We start from the raw sequence: 8,364 nt of genomic DNA on the forward strand, positions 1-8,364 counted from the left end.
CGGCTGGGGCCTCTTTCCTAAGGTCCCTGACCCCATTCCCGAGGGCCCCCCACTCCTGACCTACTCACCTTCCCAAGACCCCACCTCCAAACTCATCCCGGCAGGGATTCCATCTCAACACAGGGACTTGGGGAGGACATGCATGTTCAGTCCACAGAGCCCCCTCCCACGCACTGAGTTTATTGCTAATCATTTATGCTTCTTTTTCCAGAAGTTCCCGTCGTTTCTGAAATCTGCCCGCGCACCCTGACGATGTCAAGTTATTCCCCATCTCAATATCCCACTTTTTACTTCCTTCACTGTGTCATCCACGTCCGCCACGTCCCTGGCACGCGGGGCTGTGACCCCTGCAGCCTTCCGTGGGCTCGCTCTCTTGCTGGTTGTTCCCGCCACGCTCAGGCATCGGGCCTGCCTCTCCATGTGCGCGCTGTGACCTCTTGGCTCGCTCTGCTGGAATCGAGAGCGTCTACATGTGGGGTGCTTTCACGCAGACATTTTCTGATTCAGTTGTGAGCCAGAGGCGACGTGGCCTTGAAATCACGTGTTGGGGCCCCCAAGGCCACCCCAGGTTTGGTGACTTGCTGGGACTCACAGGACTTGGGATAGAGTCCTTCCCACGGGTGGCAGGACACCACGCAACATGGGTCAGGAGAAAAGGCGCAGGCAGGGAAATCCGGAGAAGGCCACCATGAGGCCTCCAGGAGTCCCCCCAGCAGAGACACACAGGGAGCGCTGAGTTCCTTCAGCAGCAAGTCCGGACAACACACGTGAGCACTGTCTACGGGGGAAGCTCACCAGAGACCCGGGGCCCGTGTTTGTACGGGGGGCCGGGCCTGTGAGCACCTGCTGCCTGGCATGCGGCCAAATCCCGACTCCCCCAGCAGGAGGGCAGGTGTTCCTCGTATACCTCACTGTCTGCATGCATCGCTTGGGCACCGGGGAGCCACTCTTATCAGGGAACAGTGAGAACCCTCCCTGACCCACGTTCCCAGACACCCGCCAGGGGCCAGCCTTGGAAACTCTCTAAGGACGGCAGCCTCGTTACGAGAACACTTTCCTTTCCGCACACTCCACCAGCCCCATGCTCCGCAGAGTGAGGCTCCCCTAAATCTTTACTGTCCCTGGACGGGGACCCCGGGACCATCCACCCTCAGGGACCCCACTCGCAAGGGTTGCTTCCTTCTCAGAAGGGGTTGGGAAGGGACTTGGAAAACACCCCTACTTCTGGTGGGTCTGGTCATTCGTCAGAAAGTGTGTCTTATCGAGAATCCGAATCCTCCCAAGTGGGGAACCTCTCGGAGCACCTCATTCATCATGTGTCAGAAATAAAAATACTTTGTATTTATTTGAAAAAATAATTTTTAAAAATTCCGATACGAATTCCAAAGTTTGGTCATCAGGCTAAAAATAACCCTAAATGTTGGGAGGTTGTCATCCACGGAATAGCGCTCCCACAGAAACCCTGGAACCCCGCTTCCATTTCACTACCTGGGGACCTGCTTCTCTTGGTGTGCCCACACACTTGCTGGCCTCATCTGTTCCTTCGACCAGGCCGACTCGTCTGTCAGGCACAGCGTTTAGGGTTTGCGGTACTTTCGGGGAACCACAAAAAATGTTTTTGGGGGACCACAAAAAGAAAGAAGCTTCCAATTTGAATGAATTAGAAGACTGTTTCCGAGCTCTGGTAACCTTCAGCCAGGGCTCTAGCTCAGTCAAAATAAGTTTTCAGGGAAAGAGCTTCAGTCCCTGCGTTGTGTAAGACCTTCCCTTAGTGGTAGGCTACAGGCATTTCCAACTACTCAAACTGACAATCAGGAAGTGTTCATGGGTGTTTCTAGAATTATGGGGGTGGACAGGGGGCTAGAAGCTGAGACCAGCCCTTATCAGAGACCCAACAGCACTCAATATAATTTTTTTTTAAGTGAAAGGGCTAATAGGGTATTTTGTACTTTGTCTTTTTACTGAGAAATCAGACAAAATAACCATGAAACATTACACACTAGTCAAGAATCTATCTTTGGTCTTTGTTTTCATGAACAGAAAGTGGTTCTTAATAAGCTCTATGACCTCAAATTGGAGACCCAACTTTGATGCCTGTGAAAATTTCCTTTTCCTCATTGAGATCATTAAGGCCAAACCTCTGCTTCCCTACACACAAAATTTCTATTTCTGGTGGTACAAATTAAGGTTCCTTCTTGACTTTGCAACGTCTTTAGCACATGATAGAGAAAAGGAGGTCAAATGGCATCTGCCATTTTAACTACATATCACGTTTGCCACCAAAAACATTGCAAATCAAAACGGATGGCTCACGTCAGAGGTCATTCCAGCATCTTCCCAAGGAGGACATCCTTGTCACCTGGGCCACCAGGAGACCTGGACAAAGCAAAGGGTTGTCTCACAGCAGGCTGCAACTCATGATCAGATTAAAACGTTCAGATCATGGGCTGTGGCTGAGGTCCCTCACTGTAAGTGAATGAAACAGACCGAGGTAGATTTGTCACGAGGCTGACAAAGCTCAGGTTCCTTTACAGGTTGCTTCCGTCCCGAGACATCGTACTATGGTGAATTTAATAAAACGTGACCACACATCTGAACACGAGAGAGAGAGATCTCTTTCTCCCCATTCTGACATCCGCCCCCAACCATTGTTTCTTTTATGATGGTTCTTATTGAGGTGAACCTGAGCTTTTAGGACCTAAGGCTGAACTGAGGAGGGGATACCTTTTGTTTTCATTGAGTGAGATCTGTATGTGATCTTTTTGGTCAAGTTGGAGAAAATGTCTACTGAGTTCTTTCAAGCTTGGAATTTGGAAGCATTTCCTGCAGGCAAGTTTTTGGTGTACCACGTGGACGTCCAGTACTAGATGCTTGAGGACATGTTAGCAAACCTGTTGAGAATAAAGTAATGAACTTCAGTTCCACTTCTGACCAAGATGGGGTGAGGGTGGCTGGACTTACCACCCTACATGAACAACTAAACCTCAGGCAAAGTACATGAAAGAATGAGTTTGAAAACATTGCATGTCAGACAACAAAGAACAGTAACCACTGAGAGATGAGAAAGAAATAAGGTAATCTAGGAGACCCCCCCCCCCCCGCCCATTGAGGAGCTGGTACAGGGAGTCCAGGGAAGAGAGCGGCCAGGGCTCTAAGGGTAGAGAACCAGAGAGGAGAGAGCTGCACAGAGAGAGGCCTCTCGACTTCTCTGTCAAGTACCGATCAACATGTGCGCATGAAGGAACTTTCTGAGACCGAGAGAAGGACCACCCGAAAGGCTTACACTGGACTATCCCTGCAGCTCACACGTGCCTGAAATAAGACAAGGGACACTGGATAGAAGGAATGTGTTTCCCTCAGTAGTGGAGCAACGTTAGCCCTATATTAAATGCTGCTCTGATCCAGCATAACACAGTTTAAAAGGAAAACCTAAAAGGATAGGACCGTTTCCAAGTAAGTTAATTACATCCCCTAAACAAAGCTCTAGAACATTTATACGAATACAAAAACACCTAGCACCCAACAAGTTAACATTTGCAATGCCTGCCATCCAACCAAAAATTACCAGAGATGCCAAGAAGCAAGAAAATGTTACCCAGAATCAGGAGGAAGAGAAATAAGTTGAAACCAACCCAGAAATAGAACAAATGATAGAATTAGTATAGAAGAACATTAAAAAAAGACTGTATTCCATCTGTTCAAGAAGTTAGAGGAAAGATGGGGCATGTTAAGTATAGACAGAGAAGATAAAAATAAGATCCAAATCAAACTTCTAGAGATGAAAACTACATCAGCTCGTTAATTGCAGATTAGACCTTGCAGGAAAAAAGTTAGCGAATTAGAAGCATAGCAAGAGAAAATATCCAAAATGAAGCACAGAGGGGGAAAAATTCAGTAGAGCAACAGTGACTTATGGGACAATTTTAAATGGCCTAATAAATGTTCTAATAAATAAAAGGACTCCATGAAGGAGAGGAGCGGGCAGGAAAGAAAAAAAAAATTGAACAAATAATGGCTAAAAAAATTTCAAATCTGATAAAACCTATAAATTTGAACATCCAAGAAATTAAATGAACCCAAGTGGGTATGGACACACACACACACACACACACACACACACACACACACACACACTTTACACCATGGTACATCATAGGTTGTATAAAACTGGTAATAAGGAGAAAAATTTTTTAAAAGCCAGAGTAAAAATGATACCCTCCATATAGGGGAACACAGACAAGAACTGCAGATTTCTCGCTGGAAACAATTCAAACTAGAAACAGTGAAGCAACATCTTTAAAGTACTTAAAGAAAAAAAAAAAAAAAGCAGAACTATCCATCTAGAATTCTATACCCAGCAAAATTATCTTTCAGGATTGGCAAAATAAAGACTTTTATAGCACACGTAGGCTGAAAGAATTCAGCACCAGTAGACCTACGCTATAGGAAATACTGATGTTCGTGTCCTTAGGAGGACAATGATACCAAATGGAAACTTGGATCTGCAGGTGAAAGGAAGAGCACTGAAGATGGAAATTTACATGAGTAAATATAAATACTTGTTTTTTATTAACTGGATTCCTTTAACAGTTAGTTGACTGTTTAAAGTGAAAACAATAACAATGTATTATGGGGCTTATACCATACACAGAAGTGAGTGTCTGACAATCGTAGTGCAGAAACTAGGAGGGGAGAAAAGGACACAAATGCCATCCATTCTTGCATCACACATAAGGTGGTCTGATATTCCTTGGGGGTAGACTGTGACAATGTTATAGGTAATAAGCCAATAAAAGAATGAAATGGAATCTTAAAAAAGAAAAACAAGGGATGCCTGGATGGCTCAGTCGGTTAAGTGGTTGACTCTTGATTTCAGCTCAGGTCATGATCTCAGGATTATGAAATCAAGCCCCACGTTAGGTTCTGCACTCAGCAGGAAGTCTGGTTGAGGATTCTCTCTCTCTCTCTGCTCCTCCCCCAACTTGCCCGTGCGCTCTCTCTCGAAAAGAAAGAAATCTTTAGGAAAAAAAAGAAAAAAGAAAAACAAAACTCAGTTAATCTAAAAGGAGGAAGAAAAAGAGAAAACCGCAAACACAGAGTGGACAGGATAAGTGGGAAATGAATGATGAGATGTTAAATGTAAATGGTCTAAACACTCTGACTAAAAGGCAGAGGATGTCAGATTGGACTAAATCGGTACCCAAATATATGCTTGCCTGCAAGACACATACTAAACATAATGACACAAACAGGTAAAAGAATGGAAAAAATATACCATGTTAAAACTTGTCAGGAGAGAGCTGGAGTAGTTATATTAATAAAAACAAAGTAGGTTTCACAGTAGATAAAGAAGCTCATTTAAAAAATAATATGGGGGGCGCCTGGGTGGCTCAGTGGGTTAAGCCTCTGCCTTTGGCTCAGGTCATGATCCCGGGGTCCTGGGATTGAGCCCCGCATCAGGCTCTCTGCTCAGCAGGGAGCCTGCTTCCTCCTCTCTCTCTGCCTACTTGTGATCTCTGTCTGTCAAATAAATAAATAAAATCTTTTAAAAAAATAATAATATGGGACTGGCTAATCAACCTTGTACATAGATGCCATTAACATCAGAGTACTTAGACTACACAAAGAAAAACTGTAGAACTAAAAGGAGAAAAGACAAACAAGACAGTCCTTCCTCCCTCCCTTCCTGTCTTCTTTCCTTTCTCCCTTTGTTAAAAAGCCATTAGGTAGCTCCCCAGGAAGTTGGCATGTGGATGGCAGGTGCAGGGGGACTGGAGGTTGGCTATGTACAGGGAGACTGAGGCCATGGGAGGCTAGTCTGTCACCATCAGAGAGGGAAGGCATAAATATGGAAAGGGCGAGCCATGGAACGGACCGTCTGGCATGGGTTGGAATTGAAGCTATCAGTGTGAACTCAGAGATTCACACATATCCAGATAGGTCTAGAAGATTCAGAGATAAATCCAGATGTCCCTGTGTGAGTGCACGCACACCTTGCCACCTTGCATCAGTGAGCCCACCTCGTGTCCAGATCCTGGTCTCCAAACACTATTCTCCACGAAAAGGAACCAGCATCCTCAGAGAAATGCCTGATTTTGCAGCTCTGGTAGGAAAAGGACAGGGTGAGTCTGGAACACCGTGTTGGGTGAGAAAGCAGGAAAATACTTCAAGAGCAAGAGGGACACGTCACAGGTCAGAGAAGCCAGCCTGAAGCTCCCATTGGCTAAATCTGGGATATCCGAGCCTCAAAGAAAAAAGAACAACAGTGATTGATTACAGCCCCTACAACAGACCAGGAATTCCTGAGTCCACAACACAAAAACAACAAACAAATGAATGGGAATAACAGATGTTTTTTCTTGCAGTAGAGAGCACATGGATAAATGAAGTCGTGAAGGTAGCAGAAAATGCCCACGCGGCAATGACCATAAAAATAAGGCATTCAGGCAAACCCCATCAACAGATCCTAAAACAAGTGGGTAAAAATGGAGATAAAAATGGGATTCTACATAGCCTGAAAATATGTCCCCACTGAATATTTATTAACTGCAGAGGGGGAGAGGCATTGAGGAGAACGCCGCAGATATGACACAAAGAGCGCCTCCCCATGAGCGCCTCCCCATGACAGCACACGGGCCATGCATGCCACGCGCAGGTCCAGATGGAAAGAACGGTCACACCCTCCCCGACGTTCTGGGGCAAAAATGCGTAACTGGGTCTAATTGGGAGGAAACACCAAGCTCTCATTAAGGGGTGTCTGCAACACGACTGGTCCATAATCCTCGAAAACGATCAGGGCTATGAACGTCCAAGAAACACCGAGAAATATTCCAAACTCAGGGAGGCGAGAGGACTGGGCTGTCTGAGCACGGGGGACGGTGAGACCACGTGAGAGGAAAATGAGGCTGCTCCTGGTTTACCGACACCTGCATAGACACGTGCAGGCAGTATCACGACCCATCGGCAGTAGCTGGGCACAGCTCTCGGGGCTCTGAGGTTGGCGGATGAGTTTATCCGGACAATCCGCCACCCCAGGGTGACCTAATGGGCGCTGTGGCCGGGCCAGGGACACACGCTGCCTGCCACACCCCCGAAACAATGACAGCCGCACAAGAGGGCGCCGCATCTGCAAAAGGCGAGGGACTCTTCCATCCCAGCCCGGCCATCTGAATCTGTCCGTTCTTCCCCGGGGTTACTGAGAACGGTATAAAAAATTAAAATACGCTCTGGGTCTCTGAGCAGCTGAATCGGGGTCTGGGGGTACATGCAGAGAGACTCGGCGAGGTTCCTGCAGTGTTAGCTGAGAAGGAGCAGACTGGCGGGATGCTGCGGCCAGCAAGATTTCTTCACTGTTTTTCTGAGACTCAACACACACCGCCTTTCCCCTGCCCGGCCCTGGAAGCGCAGAGATGAGAACAGCCCTGCCCTAGAACACATCCGGGTAGACCAGGTGTGGAGGGCGACAGGGCTCTTCGGGGTTTCGTGGGAACAGAGCTGGGGTGAGGAGCGCATGGACAGGAGCCAGGAAGAGTGTCCTGGAAATGATCTAGCCCGCGTCGGTGGGAGCAAAGACGTTCCGCTGGGCAGAATGCAGGGGTGGGGATGACGCACTGGCCAGGGCACCCTACCTTGGAAGATGGGGGCTGATGGCCCGTCCCAGGGCACCCAGACTTTAAAGCGCTCCTGTGACAGCTCGGGGAGGCTCGCCCTCCGGACACATGCCAGGGATGAAGAATTCCTGCCGCTCAACCAACCCAACTCGTGGAGCTCACGCGCTCAGCGGAGCCCACGGAGCCTCTGGCCGGGGACACATCACATGCTGGAGACGGGATTTGACCACCACAGCCATTTACGGTCCTGAGTGTGTGCCTAAGACTGGGGAGGGCGCCACAGGACCGCACCAGGCCCACACTGGAAAGGCTGCAATTAACCACAAAGGAAAGGGCCCAGGAGCATTTTCAACAAAACAGTGTCTGGTGGCCAACGGTAACAGAGATAGCGCAGATTAAAACAAGACCGTATTTTTTTTGTTGGGGTGCCGTGCGCTCACAGAACTGTTAGCCAGAGGCCCCCAAGATGGGCCTAGGGGGTCAGGCGAGGAACAGAGCCCGAGACCAACTCCCCTGCCTGCGGTCAGCCTGGTGGTGGTCACTGGAGATGCCCACGGCTTGGCTCTCCATCCCGAGGAAAGCTAGCAACACAGAAGCCGTCTGCCCTGGGATCTCGTAAGGGGCTGGTTAGGGTGACCCGGAAGCCGTGAAAATCAGGCAATAAAACTAGATTATCAATTCTATGCTGAAGCGTCCATGTGGGGTAATTAACCCTGTTCGGTGCCTCCACGACTGTTTTCAAAGTGGGTGGGCG

This window comes from Meles meles, chromosome 4 (genome assembly GCF_922984935.1).
Source record: "Meles meles chromosome 4, mMelMel3.1 paternal haplotype, whole genome shotgun sequence".
Taxonomy (NCBI): Eukaryota; Metazoa; Chordata; class Mammalia; order Carnivora; family Mustelidae; genus Meles; species Meles meles.